General features: G+C 45.5%; 1 long non-coding RNA gene across 2 annotated transcripts in view; it reads right to left on the reverse strand.

The window, feature by feature from the left end:
- The window catches only part of LOC128341111 (uncharacterized), a 91,971-nt gene extending 69,545 nt beyond the window's left edge, over nt 1-22,426 (reverse strand). For both annotated transcript variants that reach the window (XR_008314210.1, XR_008314211.1), the window contains exon 1: nt 22,276-22,426. This is a non-coding gene — a long non-coding RNA (uncharacterized LOC128341111). The remainder of the gene's footprint in view (nt 1-22,275) is intronic.
- Between the last annotated feature and the right edge of the window lie 5,486 nt (nt 22,427-27,912).

The following is a 27,912-nucleotide window of genomic DNA, read 5'->3' on the forward strand; positions in this document are numbered from 1 at the left end:
AGGTTGCCTACCCCCTCCCAGTACTCATGTGAAGCCATGGAATGCTGCTGAAGGCTGCCTCTCCTCCATTTATACAGAACTACCATAGAGCTTGCGTACCAGAGCGGGCTGCAAAGCAAGCAGTTTAACACTTGGCAAAAGCCCATCCAGCAACAGCTCTGAGCACTTGCTCCAACTTTCTTAAAGTGACAGGCACCTTGCAAATGAGCCCAAGGGAAAATATGAACATAGGAAGCTGCCTTCCACTGAGTCAGACCATTGGTCCATCCAGCTTAGTACTGTCTACACATACTGGCAGCGGCTTCCCAAGGCTCTCAGGGAGGATTCCCGCTCAGCCCAACCTGGAGATGCCAGGCAGGGAGCTCAAACTCTTCTTCCTATAGCAGCCTCATCCCCTAAGGGGAATAGTTGCACAGACACATATGTCATACTATTCATTCATTTTACATTTTACTAGCTGACCCTGCGCAGAGCATCTGTGCGGTCTTGCACTGAGCCTGTGACATCCCACCCCCACAACTCTCTCTCTCTCGCCGGCCCCCGCAACTCTCTCGACCGCTCTTGCCCCTGCAACTCTCTTGCCCGCTCTCCCTCCACAACTCTCTCAACTGCTCTCTCCCCCTCCACAAGTCTCTTGCTCATGCTTTCTGTCCACCATCTTTCTAAATCTGTCTTGCAGTCCTTGCTTACCCTGCCACTGCCAGGGACTGTCGCCTGCTCACCTGACAGCCTCCAAGCTCCCTGCTCCCTGCTGCTTCACGGCACAGCTCAGCCAACTGCCTGTCGCCCGCAGCCCCCAGAGCCAACTGTCCAGCTCCTGAAGCTGCCCCCAGCCTCCGAGCTCCCTGCTGCTTCACGGTGCCCCCCGCCCCTGAGCCAACTGTCAAACTGCTTTCCAGCTTTCCAGCCACCACACAAAACACCCTGCTGCTCCGGAACTCTCTCCTCCTCTGTCAGCCAATCGCCTCCTTTCTACCACATCCCCACGCATGGCCCATCTTGGAGAATTAATAATATAGATATCCTGCTCTTCCTCCAAGGAGCTGAGAGCAATGTACTACATACTCAAGTTCCTCCTCAAAACAACTGTGTGAAGTAGGTCAAGCTGAGAATGAAGTGCATGGGGATTTTTGTGCTCCTTCCTGTCCCCTGCAAGTCACTGGACAAGAGCAGGAGTGTCCCTGCCCTTGCTTGCAGCTGCCCTTGCCTCCAGCGTGGTGTAGTGATTAGGGTGCTGGACTAGGACCAGGGAGACCCGAGTTCAAAACCCCATTCAGCCATGAGACTTGCTGGGTGACTCTGGGCCAGTCACTTCACTCTCAACCTTGCTGGGATGAGGCCTTGGCAGACAGGGAAGAGGGAGGGGCTCCCCTGCCCTGAAAACAGAGGTTGCCAGGCTGCGGTTGGATGAATGTCTGCAATGTGTTTCACAGTCACCCCTGTTACAGCAGCTATTTTGGCCTCTGACCAATGGGCCTCTGTGCGGCCCATTTTGGCCAGTGGGCCTCTGCATGGCCAGGTCATGACCCAGGCTATACAGAGGCCCATTGGGTATGCGTGGCAGCATCCAAAATGGCCACTGCGACAGGGGTGAGGCCGGGAATGGGCCAATGACCCCCCAAACAGGGCAATTTGCTGCATAATGGAGGCTGGCAGGGGGAGGGGGGACCTCCGGAGACCCTGCTGAGGCTTCAGAGAAGGTGGGGGTTGCTATATATATATAGCAACCCCCACCCCCCAAATGGACAGGGCTGGGTTTTCGGTTAAAACCTAAACCTTTTTAAAAGCTGAAAAAGCTTGGGTGAAGAGGTGGGTTTTCAAATGCTTTTTGAAAATTGTCAGAGATGGGGAGGATTGTATCTCAGTAGGGAGCACATTCTACAGTCTCAGGGTAGCAACTGAGAAGGCCCATCCCCATGTGGCCACCAGCTAAGCTGGCAGCAACTGGAAACGGACCTCTCCAGGTGACCTCAATGGGCGGTGGGGCTTGTAGTGAAGAAGACGCTCTCTTAAATACCCAGTGCCTAATCAGTTTAGGGCTTTATAAGTTACAACTAGCACTTTGTATTTTGCCCAGAAACCTACTGGCAGCCAGTGTAGCTCTATCAGAAAAGGAGTGATGTGGTCTCTCCAAGATGTCCCAGAGACCAACCTGGCCACCGCATTCTGTACCAACTGCAGTTTCTGGACTATGTACAAAGGCAGCCCCACATAGAGCGTATTGCAAAAGTCAAGTCTGGAGGTTACAAACATATGTACCACTGTTGTGGGGTTGTTCATAGGGATGTGCGAACTGGTTCAAACTCAAACCCATTTGAATTCAAAACAGGGTGATTCGATGGTTCGATTTCGAACCAAACCAGCCATCAGGTTGACGCTGCAGGTTCAAATTCGAACCAAACTGGGGGTGGTTCAATTTGAACTGGTTTGAACTTTTTTGAACCTCCAAAAGTAGGTGAGGTAGTAGCTGGCATCCAGGGGTACCTACCACCAAACCCCAAAGCAATTGGACACTCGTATGATTTTTTAAATTAATTTTTGAAATAGATTTTTATTTTTCTCTCATAGAGTATAATGGGACTTGAACCAGCCCATTATTTCCTATTGTGGAGCACTCATGGGTGCCAACAACCACCCAAACCCCAAAGCAATCAGACACTCCTACGATTTTTAATGAATATTTTAAATATTTTTTATTTTTAATTATTTTTCTCATAGGGTATAATGGGACATGAACCAGCCCATTATATTGTGGAGCACCTAGGAGCACAAAACTGGGGTTGGTGGTAGGCACCCAGGGGTGCCTACCACTCACAAAACCTCAAGGCAATCAGACACTCCTCTGATTATTGGTGAATTTTAAAAGTATCTTTGAATTCCTCATAGGGAATAATGAGGATTGCAGCAAATGTATAGCTTCATGTCGGGGGCGGGGGATGTCCTAGAGTGGACTGTGGTGGGTGGTAGTGCCCAAGGGGGGCAAGAAAGCTATCAGAATTATTCCCTGTGAGGAATTCAAAAATAATTTTAAAATTCACCAATAATTGGAGGAGTGTCTGATTGCCTTGGGGTTTTGTGGGTGGTAGGCACACCTGAGTGACTACCACCCACCCCACTTTTGTGCCCCGAGGTGCTCCACAATAGAGTATAATGGGCTGGTTCATGTCCCATTATACCCTATGAGAAAAAATAAAAAATAAAATTCAAATATTCATTAAAAATTGTAGGAGTGTCTGATTGCTTCAGGGTTTGGGTGGTTTATAGCACCTATGGGTGCTCCACAATAGGGAATAATGGTATGGTTCAAGTCCCATTATACCCTATGAGAAAAGTTTTTTTTAAAAAAATTCATTAAAAAAAAGTACGAGTCTCCGATTGCTTTGGGATTTGGGTGGCAGGTACTCTTGGGTACCAGCTACCACCCCACCCACTTCTGGAGTTTTGAATTGGTTCAAATTCAAACTGAACCAGGGGGGGATTCGAGCCAAACCAAAACTGGTTCGAATTTGGTTTGAATTCGAACCAAACCGGGCAAACTGGTTTTGTGCACATCCCTAGTGCATTCATCTCAAGAAACAGATGCAGCTAGCATATCAGCCAAAGCTGATAGAGAGCCCCTCTGGCCACGGCCTCAACCTGAGACACCAGGGAAAGGTGTGGATCCAGAAGTACTCCCAGACTGTGAACCTGTTCCTTTTGGGGAAGTGTGGCCCCATCTAGAACAGGCAGATCAAAATCGTCTCTGGAGTTCTGACCCTGCACAATATGTACTTGCGTCTTATCTGGATTCAGTCTCAGTATATTCTCCCTCATCCAGCAATTACTGCTTACAGGCAGTCATATAGGGAGGATATGCCATCTCCTGAAGAAGTTGACATGGAGAAGTAGATCTGGGTGTCATCAGCATACTGATAATACCCCTTTCCAAATCCCCTGATGTTCTCTTCTAGCAGTTTCATGTAGACATTAAAGAACATTGGAGAGAGTATGGAGCCCTGAGGGACACCATACTTAAGCTCAGATTTTGAAGAGCAACAGTCTCCAATCGACACCACCTGGAATCTGTCAGAGAGGTGGGAATGGAACCACTGTAAAACAGTGCCTCCCACCCCCAACCCTCTCAGATGTTCCAGAAGGATACTATGGTTGATAGTATCGAACGCCACTGAGAGGTCCAAAAGGACCAACAGAGTCACTCTTCCTCTGTCAATTCCCAATTGGAGATCATCCATCAGGCCGACCAAGGAAGTCTCCACCGCATAGCCCACCCGAAAACCAGTTTGAAATGGGTCTAGATAATCAGTTTCCTCCAAGACCGCCTGGACCGGAGAGGCTACCACCCTCTCAATTACCTTGCCCAGCCATGGGAGGTTGGAAACAGGCCTATAATTGCTCAACTCTGAGGGATCTAATGCAGGCTTCTTTAGAAGAGGTCTAATAATTGCTTCCGTAAGACAAGGAGGTATCCTGCCCTCCCTCAGAGAAGCATTTATGATTTCTACCAGGCCTCCTACAACAGCCTCCCTGCTTGATAGAACAAGCCATGTGGGGCAAGGGTCAAGAGAACAAGTGGTAGGCCTCACCGCTCCAAGCACCTTGTCCACATCCTCATGAGTCACAAACTGAAACCGATCCAGTCGAACCACATAAGAGGAGTTGCGGGACACCTCCAATTCAGACTTCGAATTAATTGTGGAGTTTCCATCTAAGTCGATCCGAATCTGGTAGATTTTATCTGCAAAGAATTCTTTAAACACATCACAGTGGGTAACTGATGGCTCTAATTTCTGATTCAAGGAAGTGGGGTCGCATACTAGCCCCCTCACAACCCTGAACAACTCTGCCGGATGTGAACTCGCAGATGCAATATGGGCAGAAAAGAACTGCTTCTTTGCTGCACGTATTGCCTGAGCATAGATCTTTAAATGTGCTCTATGTCGTAATCTGTCGGATTTGAGTTGAGTCTTTCTCCACATGTGCTCCAGTCACCTCCCTTGCCACTTCTGCCCCTGTAGATCTTCCGTATACCAAGAGGCCAGTGTTTGAAGTGGGTCGGAGGGGACGCTTAGAATCAATCGTGTCTACTGCCCTGGTGAGCATGTCGTTCCAGTTCTCCACCAGGGCATCAACAGAATCAGGAAAGCCAACATTCAATTCCTCCAAGGCTTCTTGGAATCCTATTGGGTCCAATAACCTCTTCAGGCAGACCATTCTAAAAGGCCCCTCACCCCTGCAGACGTGGAAAGTGGTTGTATGCTTAACCTTAACCAGATGGTGGTCTGTCCATGACAATGGGGAAATCACAGGAGTCCCCACCCACGGAACACCACCCTGATCAGAGTAAAAGACCCAATCAAGCATGTGACCTGCAATGTGCATCGGTCCAGAGACCACTTGAGATAGGCCCATAGTTGTCATGGCCGTTATGAACTCCTGAGCTGCCCTGGACAAATTGGTCCCAAAATGAACATTGAAGTCCCCCAGCACCAAAAGTCTGGGAGACTTTAACGTGAGTTCTGCAACCAAGTCTGTGAGCTCAGTAAGGGATTCCGTTGGGCAGCGGGGCAATCGGTACACCAACAGAAGTCCCAATCTATTCCTGGACCACAAACTTAAGTACACACATTCAATATGGTCTGATACCCTAACAGGGACCCTGGTAAGGGAGATGTTATCCTTATAGACCACAGCCACTCCACCTCCCCACCCACGTCCCCTCACCTGCACCTCTACAGAATACCCAGGCGGAAGAAGCTGGGACCAAACTGGGCCACTAGACTCCCTCAACCAAGTCTCAGTAATACATACCAGGTCGGCCCCTTCATCCATAATCAAATCATGGATGAGTTCGGGTTTATTTTGGACAAACCTGGCATTGCAGAGGAGCAAGGTAAGGCTATGTGGGTGGGTGGCAGTGTTCCCTGAGGTCACAGAGCTGGCAGGACAGCCGGAGGGGGAGACAGCTATTAAATTTCTGACTACCCTTCCCTTGGAACGGCCTGCTGACCTGTCAATTTTACTTCTTCTATTCCCTACCACTACCAGAATAGCTGCCCCACATTCAATGAAGGTGCCCCCTGTCTCCCCATCTCCAGACAAACCCAAACACATTACAACTACTTCAACCCAATCTCAATAAAAAAGCTGGCGCACCTACTGCTGCAACTCCTCAAGCAGCCAAACTGAATATAGTGTCCCTCAGTCCTACACTGAAGGCCAGCACCAAAGGTGCCTGCCTGCAGGCTGGTTGCACTGCCTGCTGCGGCCCCCTTCCTTAAAAAGCCTCCAGAGTCCTTCCTCTCACAAAGGACTCTGGGCAGGGCTGATGTAATCAGTCAGTGCCTGCAGGTGGTAAAGGCCAGGCACTTGGAGGAACGGAGGTTCCCAGTCAGGCAGCAGGACTGTTCTGGTCTGAGTTGTCCTGGCCAGCAGACCAAGGGTGGGGAGGAGGCAGCTATAAGACTCCCAGTCATCCACAAAGCAGGCTTGATAGTAGAGTCAAAGCTCACCTCCTCTAATCTTCTTCTTCTTAATTAGAGTCCTCAGTTCACCCAGAAGAATGCACTACCAGTATTTACCCAGTCTAACAAGTATGGCTGGGTGCTTAGGGGACAATAAGGTGGAGGGACATATCTCAATGGTAGAACACTTATTTTGCATGCAGAAAATCCTAGGTTCGATCCCTGATATCTCCAGACAGAGTTGGGAAAGACCTCTGAAACCCCGAAGAACTGCTGCCTGTCAGTATAGACTGGAGTAGGCAATTTAGGCTCTCCACCTGTCATTGAACCACAACTGCCATCATCCACAGCAACAATTTATTGTGGTTGGGGATGATGGGAGTTGTGGTTCAACAACAGTCGGAGAGCTAAGGTTGCCTAGACAATACCAACCTAGATTAACCAATGTCCTGACCCAACAGAAAAGAGCTTCTTGTATTCAAGGTGCACATCCAAACTTTAAATCTCGTATTCTCTCTCAAACAAGGTTAATGGTAAAGCACCTCATTCTATACTGGGGAATCCGGTAGATCATTGAAAGGTAGATATAAAGAACATCTAGCAGATATGAGGCATTGTGCCCAGAGATTGAAACCTTGGTCATTGCATATGAGGATAAAGCATGAAGGTCAATGATGCCTACTAAAATATCTATTTGGGAGATTGAAAGGAACCTACAAAGAAGGGAACTAAAGGAAGTGCTATTTATAGAGAAATTGAGACCTAACGTTAATGCTCGGGAGGGATTGGCTGAAGCCATAAAGTTTATTAGGCTCTGAGAAGAATCAGGTGATTCACCTTTACACACACACACACACACACACACACACACACACACACACACACACACCCCGCCCGCCTCACTCATTATCTCTCTGCCAGTCATGGAACAGAATGTTATCACATCCAAGGAATTTAACAACTGGGGGATGTAGGAGGTTTTTATCTGTGCTTATTTGTGTGCTTAACTGAGAATGGTGTGTTACACTGAATTGTCTTTTATGTATATGAATTTTTAGTTTTACTTTTTGTGCAATAAAGGGTCTTTTTGTTGAGAGCTGGAGTTAATATGCGCATTGCATTGCTGACATGTCATCTTATATTAAGGTAAAGGATTTTAAACAGTGTTTATCTTAAAATTTGTGTTACCAAAATATAATTTGACTGCCTCTCATTTTACAAATTATTTTCTAAGAAATCTACCATACTGAGTGTTTCTAAAAAATCAGGGAATACCTAAACCATCTAGTCTCAGACTTGGTTTAAAATCTTATTAGTAATTTTCTTGGTAAGTTAGATCTGTGCAGGAATAGCTGTCCAGCTAGAACAGAATATTAAGAGCTATTCAAATATTATTATAGATGAACCATTCCAATGAGTGGATGTAGCTAGAACGGTAGGTGTAGATAGCATTGTTCTGAGTAACAATAAATGTAGGCTTTTGATGACAACGGCAGTTATTCATCCACCTCAACTCCTTTCTCTTTTTCAATCCACAGTGTTGTGCTCTGAGAAAAACAAGCACAGTATAGATTTCCAGTGAATGTCCAAATACCCTGATACTATAGAATTAGCATGCCAATGCCAGTAGAACTGAATTGTAGCAATTCCGAGTGGACAACATTTTACAAACCCTTATAGACAAGCTAGAGATCTTTAAAGTGAGACCTGATTACTCTAGTGCCTTTCTATATAACTTTTCCTGTAAGGCTGTATATGTACCTGGTACAATCAGGAACACAAAAATTGCCCATATGTCCAAAATTAGGGAAGCAATAAAAGAATTATCACCTGATGCCTCAGTGCTCCAGCTCCCATTTATAGAAAGAAATCCCATACTGAAAAGAGGAAATCAATTCAGCATCATTTTATTGCTTGCCTACATACTTCTTAGGTAAATCCAAGGACCTATTTATCCTCCCATTGTCGGTAAGAGTCAATAAATAATATTCTCCATGGTCTGTAGATGGAACATGTTCAAAGAATACGAAAAAATATGAGCTAGCAACCAACTAGTTTTATCTATGGATATACAGAGAGGTTCACAGCATGGTTGTGTTTGCTGAAAAATTCAGAACACATTTCTCCTAAAATCTATTTTTTAAACAACATTATATTTTGATAATAAAAATCACACCCTAACAATCCAGCTAGCTTTCACATCCTTACAATTTCCTCCCATTGGTACTGCTCCACATGCTAAATTTTGCTGCCACTGCTTTTCTCCCCATCAGCAGCCCTTTCATAAGTGGAGAGTTCTGCTTGCAGAACAATTGTGCACACGTAGTGATACATGGAAGGGATCGACTGGATTGGGCCCCCAGCGTCTGCTCATAGTAGAAGAGAAACAGTGGCCAACCAAAGTTACATATTTCAAAGTTCTGCTAATTTTAGTCAGAGAAAATTAAATATTGTGCTGAATTCTCAATATAACTTTAAAAAAAACACCATTTAATCTTGCTGGCTCATGCCCAAATATTATCAAATAGTCTGCAATCTATAGTTAGCACATAGCTGGAAATAGATGACACTCCACCGGTATTACCATGACAAAAGCCACAGACTCACCCTGATCCTAAGCAGCTACAGCAGCTCCATGCACAGAATATAACCTAGCCTGTCTGTCTACTTTTTACATATGCATGTGTTTAATTAAAAAAACCAACTAGCTTAACCTGCACAGAGCATATGCACGCTAGTACTTGATTGCTCCCCTCACCCGCCACCACAGCTTCCTCACAGAGACCTCTCCACCCTCACCTGAACCGCACTCCTGCTCTTCCTCTTCCACCCCCCTCACACCTCTTGGATGCATCTGCAGCGTTGCTTGCGCTAATTGGCCAAGCTGCAGCCCCTGACTCCAGAGACCCCTCCACCCTCACCTGAGCCCCACTCCTCCTCCTCCTCCCGGCAGGAGCAGCAGCAGAGGTTGTCCGGGCCCTTCCTCGCTGCTGCCACCATGGGCATTCATTCCCCTCAGGATGCTGACAGGCCTGGGCCCATCCCTCGCCTGCCTGACTCCCTCCACCAATGGCCTTGGTAACTCTGAGCTGCAGCAGTGGTGGTGTTTGACTGGGCCCTTGCCACTGCCATCATGGCTGCTCATTCCCCTCAGGTTGCTGACCGGCCTGAGACCGTCCTTCACCCTTCCTTCTTTCTCTCTTCCCCTTCCTCCTTTTTCTCTCACTTGTCCCCTCTTTCTTTCTTCCCATCCCTCCCCCTTCCCTTCCTGAGTTAACAGATCTTCTTCATCTTGTTTCCTCATCTAATTTGCACAGTGGCAGCCTCCTTGATTAGGTGATTAGTCAAAATAGCATTCTACCATGATAAGCCCTGGACATTTTGTTGGTTGAAAAACCTAAACAATGTGTCCAATCCACTTGAAATTTGTCGTGGAGTAACTAGGTGACAACAAACACATTGTCTTCTGCATCTGGCAGAAATCCATCAGGTGAATCCCTTGGTATTGGTTAGGGAAGCTGCACCTGTTGAGCTTCTGACTCAATGCATGCCCAATGTCTAGCTGAAAGACCAAGGCAACATGCTGGTGCATGGAACCTACTTCTGTAAATTCAGCTGAATATACAAGACTATACAAGGAGGCTGTTCACATGAGCAGCCCTACCTGGGTTTGCACAGCTTGCACAGTAGGACATCATGTGTGAGCACCCAGAATGGGCCCAGTCCCAGAAGTGCCCCACCAGGTAGCCTGAGTTCGTTGCCCAGGCTTTTACTGGGGCAGAAGAGCTGGAATATACCCTTCTGCCCCAGTCCCTGGTCACGTGCATGTTTGAGCTGCCTGCAGCCCCAGCATGTACAAAGCCAGGTGGCAAGAGTGCCCAGCAGTGAGGGAATCCCCCAATGTTGTGAGGCAGAGCCTTCTACAAAACTTTGATTGTATGTAGAAAGGTAGGTAGGAGTCTTCCTTCCTGACAGCCCTCCCCACCCCCATCATGTTGGGTAGTGTGAATGACCTTACTGTTTTTTTTATGGTGCAGAAGTTACAGTAAGCACATTAACTTACAATCTAGCCCAGTTAGATTGTATACCCAAAAGGAGGAAAGGTACCAATAAGTCCAGGAGGATGCCAGCATGGCTAACGGGTACCATCAAGGAAGCCATAAAAGGGAAGAATAATTCCTTCCAAAATTGGAAGGCATGTCCAAATGAAGAGAACAGAAAGGACACAAACTGTGGCAAAAGAAATGCAAGGTGACAATAAGGGAGGCAAAAAGAGAGTTTGAGGAACATTTAGCCAAAAGTATCGAGGGGAATAACAAAAACTTCTTTAAATACATCAGAAGCAGGAAACCTGCCAGGGAGGCGGTTGGACCATTAGACATTGAGGGAGTGAAAGGGACTATTAAGGAGGATATGGAGGTTGCAGAGAAGCTGAATGAGTTCTTTGAGTCTGTCTTCACGGCAGAGGATACTGAGCATATACCTGTTCCTGAACCAGGCTTTTTAGGAATGGAGGCTAGAGAGCTGAGTCAGATAGAAGTGACAAGAGATGATGTTCTAAACCCTCTGGAAAAACTGAAAGCTAACAAATCACCAGGGCTGGATGGCATCCATCTAAGAGTCCTCAAAGAACTCAAATGTGAAATTGCCAACCTCCTTGCTAAAATATATAACTTATCCCTGCAATCGGGCTCTGTACCAGAGGACTGGAGAGTAGCAAATGTAACACTGATTTTCCAAAAGGGATCCAGGGACGTTCCAGGATATGACAGGCCAGTTAGGCTAACGTCCATTCCAGGCAAATTGATGGAAAGCACCCTCAAGGATAAAATTGTAAAGCAGCTAGATGAACAGGCCCTGCTGGGAGTGAGCCAGCATGGCTTCCACAAAGGTAAATCTTGCCTCATCCACCTTTTGGAGTTCTTTGAGAGTGTCAACAAGTGTGTGGATCAAGGTGATCCAGTTGACATAGTCTACCTGGACTTCCTAAAAGCTTTCGACAAAGTTCCTCATCAAAGACTCCTGAGGAAACTTAGCAGTCATGGGATAAGGGGACAAGTACATGTGTGGATTGCTAACTGGTTGAAAGACAGGAAACAGAGGGTAGGTATAAATGGAGAGTTTTCCCAATGGAGGGAAGTAAGAAGTGGGGTCCCCCAGGGATCTGTTCTGGGACTGTTGCAGACCAGGCCTGATTTATACACCAAATATGCTCATTAGCTAGTATACAAAATTAGGTCTGGCCCACAATGTCATCAAGTTCTTTATATGGTGACCCATGTGTGATCTGGGCGCAAGAGGAAAGGAGATCAAACCACTCCTGAAAGGGTTCAATGGGCTTTATTGAACATAAAAAGCTTAACAACAACCTAGCAAAGCAGAATTGCTAACAGTATTAAAACAGAACATCTAGCCAGTATCAATATTTTCCACCCAGTGTGCCTAATTAGCTTATGTGCGTGCAATTAAATCTTCCTAGGTCTAATACCTTTCAAATATAGGCAGAAAAGAAAAAGGGGGGGAAGGCTGCGGGCTGATAAGGTTTGGGGGGAGATCAGAGATTAGTAGAAGGGGAAAAGGTGGGGGGGGAGAAGGGAGCAATAAAAGAGGAAGGGATAAGGGGGTTCCGAGCAGCATATTACCATGATCAGAGGCTGGAGAGAGACGAATCACTTCAGCTGAAGCAGTGAGGCGCTGGCGGAGACAGGAGTTGTGCAATTGTTTCAGATCATAGCTGAGAGCTCCATGGATGGGGAGCCTTGACTTCTCACTGAGCAGTGAGAGGCATAGCCTCTGAGCACGGGCAGAGTTCCTGCTTAGCCCCTGCGACTGTGCAGCAAACTCTGGGAAAGCGTGTGAGCAGATCTTGTTGTAGGCATAAGAATGCTAACTCTCTGTCTCAAAAGCCTCATTCTTATAGTCAATTTCTCTTTGATCCTTGAATAGGATCTATTCAAAATTCTCCTCTTTTCCTGTATGTCCAAACAGGTGATAACTTCCTGCCACCTTCTCAACAAAATCTTAATTATTCAGGATATCAGCTAGTCCAGAGATATCTTTGGATTTCATCTCTGTAAACTTGTAAACTCTGTAAACATTCAATACAATTTGGCTAGGACAGAATCATCAGTGAGAAAATACTTAAAGCCTACAAGTATTTTCTCAGTATCCATTTGGCTACAGCAATTGTGCTAATCACTTGGACATTGCAGGGCCATCACTGACAATGGAAGGAGGAACTCCAGGTCTGGCAAACCCGCCACAGACACCTTGGTGGCCAGTGGTATTAGCATATGGATTGCAGCATTCAGCATTCAGACCTGGCTCCATTGTTCCCTTGCATATCCCATTTTAACAACACAATGCCAGGTTCCTCCTCTCTTCGCAGAGCAGGGAACAGCATGCCAGAGTTCAGGTTTGATTTCATTTCTTGTTATAAAACGAAATCAGATACAGGCCTGTATTCCGGGCCTATATTTCACATACTTCTGAGTTGGTACCCCTGGTTATGATGGGTTATGATCGTCCACAACAGGACTGGTGCTTTTTAATTTATTCATAAATAATCTAGAAGCAGAGGTAAGCAGCGAGGTGGCCAAATTTGCAGATGATACCAAACTCTTCCAGGTAGTGAAATCCAAAATGGATTGTGAGGAGCTCCAAAAGGATCTCTCCAGACTGGGGGAGTTGGCAACAAAATGGCAAATGAGGTTCAATGTTAGCAAGTGTAAGGTGATGCACATTGGGATGAAAAACCCCAACTTCAAGTATATGCTGATGGGATCTAAGCTGTCGGTGACTGACCTGGAGAGGGATCTTGGGGTCGTGATGGACAGCTCACTGAAAGTGTCGACTCAATGTGAGGCAGCTGTGAAAAAGGCCAATTCCATGCTAGGGATCATTAAGAAGGGGATTGAAAATAAAACTGCTAATACTATAATGCCCTTATACAAAACTATAGTGCGACCACACTTGGAGTACTGCATACACTTCTGGTCACCACATCTTACAAAGGACATTGTAGAACTGGAAAAGGTACAGAAGAGGGCAACCAAGATGATCAGGGGCCTAGAGCACCTTCCTCATGAGGCAAGACTACAACACCTGGGGCTTTTTAGTTTAGAAAAAAGATGACTCTGGGAGACATGATAGAGGTCTATAATATCATGCATGGTGTGGAGAAAGTGTAGAGAGAGAAATTCTTTCCCCCCTCACACAATACTAGAACCAGGGGTCACTCCATGAAATTGATTGCCAGGAGGTCTAGGACCAACAAACGGAAGTACTTTTTCACACAACACATTATCCACTTGTGGAACTCTCTGCCACAGGATGTGGTGACATCCAACAACCTGGATAGCTTTAAGAAGGGTTTGGATAACTTCATGGAGGAGAGGTCTATCAATGGTTACTAGTTGGAGGGCTATAGGCCACCTCCAGCCTCCAAGGCAGGATGCCTCTGAGTACCAGTTGCAGGGGAGTAATGGCAGGAGAGAGGGCACACCCTCAACTCCTGCCTCTGGCTTCCAGGGGCATCTGGTGGGCAACTGTGTGAAACAGGATGCTGGACTAGATGGACCTTGGGCCTAATCCAGCAGGGCTGTTCTTATGTTCTTAACTTACAGTTTCCAAGTTCTCTCAGCATGAGTGAAGACTTCCTCCCCTGTAATCTGAGTGGGAGGGAGGGAGGGAGGGGTCCACCGTGAACCCCAAGGAAGGAATCCAAATACTCTCTGAAGTGCTGGAGAGCCACTGCCAGTCAAAGTAGACAGTGCTGCTCTAGGTGAATGTACGGTCTGATTCTGTACAGCTTCCTATGTTCTGATTTTCCTATGATCACCTTGACCTAACAGAACTGAAAGTATATCTTATCCATCTAGTGCTGGCTGTTGTGTTTCATGCCAATCAGCCAGCTCTTCGGGGATTGTGGGCAGTACATTTGGGGACCCAGTGGAACCGTGATGGTTTGAGAATATTACAAGTAATTTATGGTTCAATGATAAAGCCACAAATCCAGAGATAAGAGTGATTGCCAAGCTGGTAACCATTACAGGTATCTGGGCCATATTTGTGATGAAGCTGCCGCAAGCTACATTCCTGGGTCTGACCAGCAGCTGTTAGATATTCAAGATGCTGTCCTTTATGGCAACACATTCCAAGGAAGTCAAAGATGTACATTTTGAAATTATGGTGGTGCTGTGATGCAGAAAAATCCTACCCACTAACAGGAGACGTTTGCCTAGGGAAGCAAACTGGAGGACTACAACAAAGACTGCATCAGAGAAAGTTTATACTTGCCACAGACCTGATGTTCTTGCGTATGCAGGGCAATGTTCATCTGAACCTGTCCTCTGAGAATTGTGGTGAGGGATAGCTCCCCCCTCCTCCCCAGTATATGGCTGGCAGATGCTGTCCTGAGCAAGGGGGTGGCTTGTGTAGGTACTATGAAGCACAGGAAGCCAAACACATCCCCTGACATGCAACCACATTCACAAAGGGAAGTGTTGTGAACTGTGTTGGGATTAGATGGACAAAATGCATTGGTATTGTGTGTGCCCTGGAAATTTGTGCCCAGGACAGCTGACAAGAAACCAAGCAAAAAATGTGATGATTGTGGATGACTGGCTGTAGAATGCACTTAATGAGCTAGCAGTTTGGCTTTAGGTCACCCACAGCATATCCTTTCAGCTGAAATGCTGACAACTGAACTGTTGAAGTATGGATCCTCATTAGTGTAGCCTTAGAAATGTTTATTTTTATTTACTAAAAGCTCACATTCTGAGTCATGCAGACACACAGGACACCATGCTTGGGATGTGGGGGTCACTGCTGCACTCCCCTGGAGTGAAATGTTAAATTGTTGTGGGTACTGTGGCCTGAAAAAGTTGGGGAACATCCAATGTAACCAATAGGACTACTTGGGAGTAGGAAGTTCTAGTCATGCATAAAAAATCATGACTCCAGAAAGGGTTAAATAAAGAGCTGTTCAAAATTCCACTGCTCTTATTCTTTCACATTTAGAAAGTCTATAAATACTAATAGCTGTTGTAGCTATAAAGAACCTCATGATAAGATACAAGTGTGTCTCTGAATACCAGAGGCTAACCAACAGGAGAAAACCATCAGTTTTATGCCCTTTTATTTTATCCCATTGAGACCTGGATGGCTACTGTTGAAAACAACATGCTGAACCAGATGCACATTCAGTCTGAGACAGCAGAGTCATTCTTATGGCACCCCTCCCCTGCCAGTTCTCTGTACATGCAAAAACTGGTTGCTTACTCCTCTCATTTGAGCCAGTGTGATGAGGAGAGGAATGTCCATGTGTTGGTTGCTCACTCTTTCATTCCACCAAACTGTCAATCAAGCAGGAGATGATATATGGCAGCAGCACCACAATGAGCAAATGAACTCGTGAGCAGCTGAAGGTGGCATTTGGTTGATCAGTCAGTTCCCATCTCCAGGGCCTATGAACCCCCAAGGCAGTACTTGCTATATTTGTCTTCACTGGATTCTGATGGACCCTTCAGAGCCAGTGTACACAAAAGATAGATCAGTTATTATAAAAAATACATTATTTACCTTCATGACAGAGACAAAATCAACACTAATGGTCTTATGCATTCAAATGGTCGAGCTTTAATGGCCTTAGCAGCTCTGGCATGTCGGGTTTAGTGTGTCTATTTTTACTGCAGGGGAAATGATGTTTGCAGCATACCAAGAACGCAGCCCCATGCCCCTTATCTGTCAGAGCTCTGGCGCTTATAGAAAATCACTGAGGTTGTGATAAGCTTATACCTGAAGCTGAGGCTGACAGATGTTTGCTTTTTACAAGGTGAATCATTTTCCTCCCTTTAAAACATATTAGGAGGATTTTTTTTTTTTTTTTTAAAAAGACCTCTAGGAAAAAGAAATGACTTTTATGGAGGTCAGGCTGAGACTTTGCTGGTGAATATTAGAATTCCAAGAAGCAGAGCTGGTCAAATAAGAAAGGGTAACCCCTACACGGATGGTGAACGGTACTGGATGTGGCCGTAAACAGTCCCAGCAATCTTTCCTATAATCAGCTGGAAGAAAGCACATAAACTGAGCCATCAACATCTTTTCACAGGGAATCTCAGAAGGAGTTGCATTATGTTAGAGGTCAGCAAAAATGCCCACTGGGCAAGGTGGCTACAGAGGGAAGATTTTAGATTGTAGGGACCCATAAGGGTGCACTGCACCTCCAAACACAGCGAAATGTTATTCACTCCTCAGAGAACATCCACTAATTGTGGCCCAGTTCTTTGTCAATAAAGACGGGGCTACCCAGTGTCGGAGTAGGGGGGAGTTCTTAAAGAACATCTCCGTCAACAGCATCTTCATGTGCAACCCATATCTTTCTCCTACAGCAGGGGTTCTCAATGTGGGGTACTTGAACTGCTCTAAGGGGGTACTCAGAGCCCTTCTGCCTCCTCATGCTGCAGCCACGCTATTTGTTCCCCATCTGAGGATCACCGGCTTGAAACTGACAAATCCTCAGTGATGTGTCCACTGCAGAAGGGGAAGAAGGAGGGTGAAGACCCTTCTCCTCTGCTCCTGATTGGCTGGTTACACATTCAAGCTCAGCATACCCCTCCCCACAGCCTGATGGACAGACTTCAGAAAATTAACTCTGAATGCTCCCATTGAAATGAATAGGCCTATAATTTCAATAAAATGGCATATGAGTAGCTTAGCATGGATGCGAGCCAGTGACTGGAGTATTCTGTCTTCCTAACAGCAACACTTAAATTTGTGCATTTATGTATATTGTGTATACATACGCACACACAAATTTAAAGTGTTACAGTTATGAGAATGGCTTCTCTAGTTACTGGCTGACATCCGGATTAAGCTACTCTTAAGCAATCCTATTAAAATTAATGGAACAGCAATGAATGCACCACTGAGAGACTTTCAAGACTTTCAAGGCCAAGCTGAAGACAAACCATCCTGGAAAGTTTCTATCTATGTGGTCGCTAAGAGTCAACTTAATGGCACTTAAGCAATCAATTAATTTTACTGGGAAGACTCATGAGTAACTTAGTCTGGATGTAAGCCAGTGACTAGAGCAGCCTGTCTCATAACTGTAACATTTAAATTTATGTGTGTGCATGCTCTCTCTCGCACGCGTGCTCTCTCTCTCTCGTGCACGTGCTCTCTCTTTCTCTCGCGTGCTTGCTTGTGCTCTCTCTCTCGCTCTCTCTAACACACACACACACACACACACACACACACACACACACATTGGGGCTGTTCTCATGACCAACAAAAATCGGGCTAGCAGAGGCTAGCCCGATTTTTGATGGTTGTCAGAACCACCGGGCTCGCAGCTGAGCCTGGTGGCTCTGGAGCGGCTAACCCGCTTGAGAACCCCTGGCAAAAAGCAGGTTTGCGGAGTGAGTGCTCCTGCAAACCTGCTTTTTGTGATCATGAGTAGCCACGGTGTGCCTTCGCGCCGTGCCTACTCATGAGTAGACCCCTGGCTGGGAGGCTTAAAAGCAGCCTCCCGGCTCAGGGGTCTCCCCAGTATGCCCTGCGCACTCACGCAGGGCATACTGGGGCTTGTGGGGGCCGTGTGGCCCCCGCTCCCCCCACCCCCCGCTGGCTCTGTCTTGGGGCCGGCCATCGTGCGGGTGGCTGATCCGGCCGCCCAGGGCTCCCTGCCTGCTCAGTGCCCTAAACTGGGTCTCACTGATCATGAGACCCGGTCCATTATCTGTGGGGTGCTTGAGCTGAAGGTTTACAACAGAAGGAGTACACTTGTCTACAAAAGGTCTGGAATCCCTGACCTACAGGAATGAATGGTAGCCATTTACTTACATAGGATGAAGTCAAAGAGTGCACCTGATGACACCATTGTGGTGGGTGTGAACCCTTTCCCCTGTCTTGTTGAGCTAGGTCATTGAGAATTGACTCTTTCTCTAGCCCCATCCTGGGTTTGTTTTCCAGGCATGCTAGTATATAATGCATTCCGAAACAGAATTTCAAGAATTGACTTTTATAGAAAAGGATGTCCATTGCTTGCCACTTCCCCCAGCCTTTAAAGCTGCAATCCCATGTATACTTACTCGGGAGTAAGTCCCCATTGAACTAAATGGGAATTACTTCCAAGTAAACATGCACAAGATTGGGCTTCTGCATAGTATCTTTTTGCTGTTTAACCAAGGTCTGAGCTTCTCCTTCTTCCTCTTACACCTACATAAATCAGGAATGACTCCTTTGAGGAATCAGTTAGCGCGCTGTCCTACAATATTAGATCACATTTGTTCCTCTGCTAACTAGATATTGGATTGATGTTGTGAGCAAACTTTCTTATAAAAATATATATATATTTCCCAGTAAAGCTGGGAAACTGTGGAACTTTCTAGATACACAGGTCATGTAAAAGGGGACTCACAAGCTGCTCAAATGAGCAAAAGAGACAATAGGTCATTCCTATTTTCCTCCTAATAGGCAATTGATAGAATTCGGGTTCAGTCTGATGTGAGGGCGGCTTGTCTGAACTTTCTGCTGAGTAACTAGTAACTAGTATAGAGCTTAGGAAGTGTTTTATTCAAAAAAATTCCATTCCATTTGTGATTGAAAATCAAAGGCAAAAGAAGAATAACTGAACTTTTCAGAATTAAGTCAAAGGTATGCCAAATTGGTGGGTTTTTTAAAAGCTGCAGTATTCTCCCAACCCAAGCTTAATCAAAGTGAATTGGCATTGCACGTTCAAATTTCTGAACAAAAGGCATGGGAATGTTTCAAGATGTACGCATACTGATTGGAGTTCTCACAATCCTTGTTCAGAGACAGTGTCTCTGAGTGCCAGATGTTGGGAAGGAATGTGAGGGGTTTGTCCTAACCATCATGCTGAGCTTGCTGCTGAGCTTCCTGAGGGTATCTGGCTGGTCATTTCTTAACAATAGAATTCTTGGCTAGTCAGAGCTTGGTTTGATCTAGCAAGACCATTCTCACACTTTTATTATACACTAAGGAAGTTTTTTGGCTTTATATACAAAAGAGGCAAATTAGATTCTTGTCTGGGCCTCTGGCACGAGTGGTTCTCTTAGTGTGTGCTAGTGCTTAACACCAGCACTATTGCCCCTGCAACCACAATTAGCTGATGCTGTTTGCACCATATGGAATGACTTGCCATACAGAGCCCCTCACTTCCTGGTTTGCTTTTCCCATATCTTGTTGGCCTTAATTGGGCCATCTGTATTGTACCATCTGTAGCTGTTAGAAACTTCCCTGAACACACTTGGTACACAAAGTGAAGTTCTCCTCATCTTCTGTCATCATGTTCTCATCATCATGTCCACACCATCTGAACACATTTAGTTATTCTCATCCCCACATATTGTTGGTGCACTGCAATTCAGCAGGCCACTTGCTTGAAATAGAGGCTTCCTTGATGTCCTATTAGAATATTGAGCAGAGTGCTCCTCACCCAAGGCCCTCATGATCCGGAGGCTCTCAGCAGCAGAAAACAGCTTGGGCAAAAGCTACTACTGGCTGCTGTCAGACTCTAGAGGGTTTCCACAAGTGTCCTGCTGAGCTCTAAGTACAGTTCAGATATTCTCCGAATGTGAGTACAGTGGGGCAGAGTTATGCCCCCTCACAGCCACTAGCTCTACCTTATATTCATGTTCGGCAGGAGGTCTGGAAGAGCTTACACACATATACGCATATGGGCTGTGTCTACATGGATGCAAGACTCGTGAATAATCAGGATCCATGATTGACTGGGAAAAGCCTATGCGCATGATCAAGCAGGCATGCTCCTGCTTCTCCCATGTGCATCTTTAGACAAATTTTTGAACAATACTAAAGTACATTGAGTGTTCACCATCTTGTTTCAAGATGGCAAATGCAGAAAATATATCTGTATCAGGAGACTCCCAGAACCCCACTTCTATGTGCTGTAAATTTGGTTTGTGTTAGACAGCCACCACATTAGTTCTAAAGCCGCCCTGAGTTATTCTGTAAGGGCGGCCTAGAAAATTGAATGAATGAATAAATAAATAAATACATAAATACATAAATAAAGGGGTGTTGCTTGTACCTTGACAACTTTCAGATGAGGGCGGGAGAGCACCATCAGCTAATACCCTAGAATCCTCTCCCATGTGTTGTAAATTGGCTTGTACCAAATTGTTAACACAAAAGTTATTAGGGGTACATTTTGAAAAATATAGCTTTGGCATAGGATGTCCAAGCATAGAAATCATAGGAACTCAACAAAATTTATGTTAACATGCTTCAGATATTGCAGTTCCATACATTCACCATTCGTGAGCATGAGATGGAGTTAGAAAGAGGTGTTCCTGGAGTTGTATCTGAAGGGAAAAGCAAAACTTGTTTCTGAAGGTTATAGAGTTTTTTTGAACACATTAGAGATAGGTGTTAACTGACAACTTCCAAATTTTTATTTTTTAAAGAAACCTTCTTGACAATTCCTTTAACATTTCTGAACTTGTCATATTGCCTATCCTTTTCATTGGCAATTTGGAGATTTGTGGCTGTCAGAGTTTTAAGAGGAACTCTATATGGCAGAATTTGATCACCTCTGACAGCCAAGAATTGACTCTTTACAAGAAGCCATCATCAGAAACCGGAACACTTCTCAAGTATTTGATAGCACTTTGGTTTCTTCCTTCCTTCCTGATCTGCACTTCAGATACCTTATTTTCCAGCAAATTTCTCCTAAAGCAATTTTTTGAGGCAAATTGCTAATTTCAGCTTGGGTGAAACATTCAAGGAATGAATAAGGAAGCTAAATGTAGTTTGGTATGTGTTTTTTTCCATTTCTCCATGCGGCTTCCCATGTTCTAAAGTTCCTTCGTCACTCTGTGCAATAAAGTTGGTCTAATATGTCCTTAACAAAATTGTTTTAGTCATTAGACTCACCATGTCTCCCCAAGCTGTGTCATTGAAAGCTGCCTTATACTGAGTCAGACCCAGGGGCGTAGCAAGGTTGGAGTGGGCCCAGAGACAAGATTTTAAAATGGGCCCCCCCCCCAAAGTCCAGGGCCTCCGCACACCCCAGGCCCCCAAGGATTTAAGTCTGATATTCCAAAATAAGTATGCTGCCTGCAAATACATTTCACTGAATACACACACACACATCACAATATATAGTGATATACATTGAGTACTATACATTTGTATTACTTTTAATGCCTAGAACACACTAGAAAGATGAATTATTAAAATGGGCCCCTCGCTGCAGATTAGCAAAGGAGACTTTCAACCATGCAGGGTGAACCTATGTTTGTTTTCTCAGAATTCTGAACAAATTCAGTCAAGTTTGATTGCAGGAGGTTTTTCACAGGAGGCTTTTAAAGCCCTTTAAGACACATCTCCTCTGGAATGGAGGTGCTGCATTCACATGTTGGCCAGATTGACCCTGAAGTCCCTGCAAGTTATTGGGGAGCAGTTCACACACAAGAAAAATAAAATAAAAGCACCACACATGCTTCACAGTTCTCACTCAGACCTTCTGGGTTGCAAAACAACTTGAACATAAGTGCATTTATGAATGAATGAATGAATAAATAAAATTAATAAAATACTGTTCCAGAAGTTTTTGCAATTTTCTGCCATGAAACAAGCCACTTATAGGACTTTTTAGATAGTTTTTTTTTAAGTCAGCAAATTTTCCAAGCTGTTTCAAAATAAATATTCAGAGACTTCTCGGTCCCTCCTCCCCCCCCCCATATCCAAGCCCTATGGCAAGCAGATCCCTATATATGGGGTGGGATGGGGTGGGAAAGGTAACCACAAAAAGGAGTTCACACTCTACCTGGCAAATGCTGGTCTGGGTTAAGCAGTGCAGCAAGGGATCTTCTGCTGCAGAGAACACTCTGGCTGCCTCCTCCTTCCTGGCTTGCTCGGGCCCTACTCGAGTTCAGGCTTCACTGCGGCCTACACGGAGGCCTCCGTGGAAGCCCCGCCCACCCGCCGATCAGCTGAGAGGCGGGAGAAAAGGAGCTCTTTGCAGCTTGCCTGCTGCTTCGATTGCGGGCCAGCAGAACAAGCAGGAGAGACGGCGAAGAGGGCAAGTGGCTGAGAGGCTATGGGGCTGGGCAGGGGGCAATGGGGAGTCACATGAGGTGTCTCTGGGGTGCCCCTCCAGGCAGTGGGGCCCCCAGACAACTGTCTCCCCTTGCCCTATCATTGTTACGCACCTGGTCAGACCATTGGTCCATGTAGGTCAGTATTGTCTACACTGACTGTCAATGGCTCTCTGGGGTTTCTGATATTGGTCTGTCTCAGCCCTTCTTGAAGATACCTGGGATAGAACCAAGGACTTTCTGCATGTAAGCCATACATGCTTACACTGAGCTATGGTGTTTCCAAGAGTATCCCCTCCCCAAGCACATCCAAATATTTACAGCATCCTAAAAATATAAAATAGGTATAGATGCTTCCCACTGCCACTCAGTCCTCCTCCTGGCTTTACACTCCATCCCACCTGAAAGGAATTTTATTGGTGGTTCAGCTTAGAATATCCAGAATATGAAATAGCATGGAAAAACACAACCTGTGTTGCCCATGCTGAACCTGTATGCCTGATGCATGGTAGCACAATGCTGTAATTTCAGTGAGATTATCTCACCATGCATGGATACTATCATCACCATGTTCTGAACATATTCCCATACTATAGCAGCAACCAAGGATGGACACAATAGTGTACAACAGACAGCCGATCTGGCAGACTGTTGCAATGTCAAACAGAAGTATTTACATATGGGCTACAGACTGCTCTACTATAAAGGCCCAGATGTCAAAAGAACTGAGAGATCCAGATTGGTAGACCGAAAACAATAAGTGTTATGGGTCAAAACATTTTGAAATTTGCATTTAATTAATGTCAGCAGCAAGTCTTAAAATAAGATATGCAACACAATCCAATGAATGTCTGCTTGGAAGGAAGCCCCACTGAACTTAACTGAACTTAACTAAACAGGGATTACTACTAAATATGTGTGCACAGGACTGCAGTCTTAAACACATAATTCAAACACAGCACCCCCATATTACATCATTCAAATCTCAACCTCCTTGTTCATATGCAGCTTAATTCTAGACACTGGCTGCTATCCCAAAGAAACAAGTATTGCAGAGCTAGTGTGGATCTCCACAGTATTGTAAGATGAGTCCATTTTAGTGGGAGATAATTTAATAATAATAATACTTAGTATTTATATAGCATCTTTGGATGTGCAAATACTTCACATGTATTATCATCTCAATGTAATCTTCACAACAATCTTATGAAGTAAATAAGTATCTCTCAGGAGAGAGCTGAGACAGAGTAGCTTGACTAAGGCCACCTAGTGAGCTCATGATACAGGCTAGCTTCAACCCAGAGAAGTCATGATTCGTAGCTCAGTCTCTTCATCATATTACATAGTCATAGAGTCACTATTGCTAATATTTTTCTGGAGGGGCAGCTTAAGACAGACTTGAGGTGGAGCACCATTGCTACTACTCACCTCTGCTGCCACACCTGCCTTATCGATTGGCTGCAGCATGAAATGCCACTTTGATTCTTTGGCCCCATTCTCACAGAACGCAAAACCAGAGTTGAATGGGGCAGAGGTAGGAATTCTTGTACGTCCAAATGCGTGAAACTGCAAAACCAGTTTCACTGCAAAACCAACCTGTGATTTCCCTTGCCTCACTCCCATTAAACATTCAATTTGTAGTGAGTTTCACTGCTCCATCCTGTGGTTTGAAGGCGGAAGTGCTACATCCGAATGCACACACTGCCATAACTATGGTATTGTGCTGTTTCTGGAACTGAAATAATAGAAGGTGGCCCAGACCTGCCCAGGAATGGACCTGCTCCATGACTGCCCATGCTTCTCGATGGCTGCCTCTCTGAGCACGTGCCCCACTTCCATGCTCCTCAAGCCATTGCTCGGTAACATAGAGACCACCTTTTCTCATCACCAGCTTCTAAGCCTGTCAAAGGGGAAAGTCGCATTGGGGGATGCCCATTTTCCACTGCCTCTCTTGTTCCCCCCTCTGGAAACCAGTAGAGAAAGGGGGAGGAATGGAAGGATAGATATTATGTAAAGATCTATTTCCCAATCCCATTGTTTCCCTAGTCTGCCCACCTTGTATCACCTAGATACATGGAGCAGCCACTACTCCTTGGGAGTATGGAACGGTTGACTGGTGAGGAGCGGGTCACAGTGTACAAGTTCTGTTATTTATATTATTATATAATGTTATATTAAAGGCATGTTCAGGAATGCCTTTAATGCATTTGTGCTACACAAATATATATAATGTATTATTATACATTAATACGTATAATGGAGGGTGCCAGGCTACAGTTGATGAATGTCTGTGATGCGATTCAGGGTTACAAAAATTAATCTCGGGTTCATCCACCCGCGGTTTCCTGCTATGTGCTTTCTTATTCAAGTCACTGGATTTGAAGAGGAGATGGACAGAACTGGAGAGAAGAGGAGATTTGTATCTAAAGCTTCTACTAATTGCTTTCCTCTCATGCTCTCCACACTTCCTCTTCCACTCTGTTCCTCTCCTCTTTTTCAAATATGGTGCACAGGTGGGAGTGGCCAATATGGCAACTAGCTAGCAGCACTATTCATGAGTTCCTGCCTTAAATCTGAACTTCTCTTAATTGGAGCTGAAATTCTCTAGCAAAAACTACACAAACCTCAACCATGGCAAATAAAAGCAAGAAGAGGAAAAAAAATACAAACAGCCCTAACAACCAATCAGGAAGGTGGGGAAGCAAATGAGGATTGATTCCTACCTTCCCCCCAATAAAGCCACAGTACAACCTTTATACTACTTACCAAGAACAGATTTATGGCCCTGTGAATGGGGAACCCTCCCTCCCACCCACCCAAGAAGTCTGGGAGATTGCATTATACCAGGCATCTCCTTTGCTATCTAAGAATTCTGGCTTAGCCCCCTGGAGCAGGGAACATAGGAACATAGGAAGCTGCCATATACTGAGTCAGACCATTGGTCCATCTATCTCAGTATTGTCTTCACAGACAGGCAGTGGCTTCTCCAGGGCAGCAGGCAGGAATCTCTCTCAGCCCTATCTTGAAGAATCCAGGGAGGGAACTTGGAACCTTCTGCTCTTCCCAGAGTGGCTCCATCCCCTGAGGGGAATATCTTACAGTGCTCACACTTCTAGTCTTCCTTTCATTTGCAACCAGGGTGGACCCTGCTTAGCTAAGGGGACAAGCCATGCTTACTACCACAAGACCAGCTCTCCTCTCCTAAAGAAGAAAGAGAAAGGGAAAAGAAAGAGAAAGGAGAAAGTGAGAAAGTGGACCTAAGCGAGGCAAACATCCCTGCATATACTCTTATAAACTCTTACCAAAATATTTAGGAGATGCATGTTTACTTGAGAAAAATGGTCATACAAATGTTAGGGCATTTAAACACAATCTCTATGAAAGTAGATAAGCTTGGGCATGCCTATGAGTATTAGTGCTACATAAATATAAAATTAAACCTCTGAACACAGCCCCCGGCAATATCCAGGCAGCTCCCTCTTCAGTTCCCATTGGGACCTCTGCCAAATAACAGGACACACGCTAGACTGCCCAAAACAACCTATTCATCTAAATCAATTTGTGTGCTTCAAATTTCCTAGTTGCTACTACAAATAGAAATGAACCTGATTAATGTCAGGAGATGGGCTAATTGTAAATTGATTACTAACTCTCTAAGACAACTGTTAAACTGCCATCTCAGATCTGAAGACCTGGACCTGATCTAATTTCTGCCAAGCTGTCCAGGTTTAAAGAGATTTCTGCTCATCTTCAGACATCCCACCCTCCCACACCACCTCCTTCGTATTGGGGACACTTTCTCTATGACTTTAACATTAGACCCAATAGAGTGTTTAAAGACAACATCATTTGGCCTCTAACTGCAGCAAAGACCAAAAGCCAAAACATTCCTGCTGAAAATGACCTTGATGATAAAGTTGCCAAGGAAATGAGATCCAGCCTTAGCAAACAGCATGCAAATGACCCTGCTGATCTCAGCTACCTCCACAGTCTAACTCTTTAAGGCCTGGAAAATGTGTTGATCATAGAGCTTTAGGTTGGGGAATTTATTCACAGTGATTAAAAAACAGCCACAGCCACTGACACTCCTTCCCCCACCCCAAGAACTTGAATCCACAGACAGTGACAATGACACCCTCCATCATCAGTCTTCATCTGAGGGCCACATTAGTTAAACTACCAAAGCCCTAATACATCCCCTGGAGCATGACCTGATGACCTTCTTGCTGGGCACCATCCTGTAACCTCTCCCAGACCCAGGAGGAAACTATCAGTTCATTTTTCTGATTTTGACACAGAACAAGAAGACAGTGATTTGGTCATCACTGAACCCAGCCACCCCCCACCCCCAACACCAGCTAATTCAAGGAGCAGGGATAGAGAGCTTTCCCAGCCCCAACCCAAGACAGCTCTATCTATGCTCCCTCCTGGTGCTGAAGAGCCTCAAACGCTCAGCATAGACACAGAAACCCCAAAGGAAGGGGCCCCTGAGCTACCCCAGCCCCAGTTCATAACATCACTATGCCAACCTCTTATTGGTGCTGAAGAGCTTCAGATCCTACATACAGACACTGGTATCACAGAGGAAAGGGCCTCTACATCATATTCATCATCCCAAAAGCAGCTGTTACCACACACAACCTCCAGGGACACTACCTTGTCTACTATGGGCCCTGGAATGTTGTTTGCCAGTGATTCTCATCTTGATGACATCACTCAAATTTCTTCAGTTTGTTTGGCTGAGATGCAGGAGCTGCCTGCTTTTTCTGTGGAGTTTGTATGCTTGGAGAGAGGTTTGACGGCACCTGAGCTGAGAACTCAAGATTCCGTGCTTCCACCATCTTCATGCCAGAATCATGATGATAACGATCTCTGGTCTCTGCCTGTTGCATCGTCAGAAGTACAACTGGAACTAGCTGCAGCAGAACCCACCCGAGAAACTACCTTCCTCAACTGTGTGGCTCCCTGAATCCAACCCATTACTGCCCCACTGGGAATCCCTGCACTGGCCCCTGCCGATACCAATACAGATTGACATCCAAAAGACCAGCATAAGTTCTCCCTCCTGACCTGGAATGTGGCGAGCTGGAACTCCAGCTCTAGGGAGTTCATAAACCACATTTGTTTGCATGGCATCATAATGGTGCAGGAAACCTGGACATCTGTGGACCTAGCACTTAACGGCTCATACTCACTGGAAGCAGAAGCCAGCATGGGCAGGGGCAGACCCAAGGGTGGATTGGGAGCATTAGTTTCCACCACTTGCATCATCCACAAGTCTTCCTCCATTCAAGCAACATGCTATGGTGGTGGCAATCCACTTCAGACACTGCATTTTGCTAGCAATCAATATCTATCTATCCCCC

This window comes from Hemicordylus capensis, chromosome 1 (assembly GCF_027244095.1).
Source record: "Hemicordylus capensis ecotype Gifberg chromosome 1, rHemCap1.1.pri, whole genome shotgun sequence".
Classification (NCBI taxonomy): Eukaryota; Metazoa; Chordata; class Lepidosauria; order Squamata; family Cordylidae; genus Hemicordylus; species Hemicordylus capensis.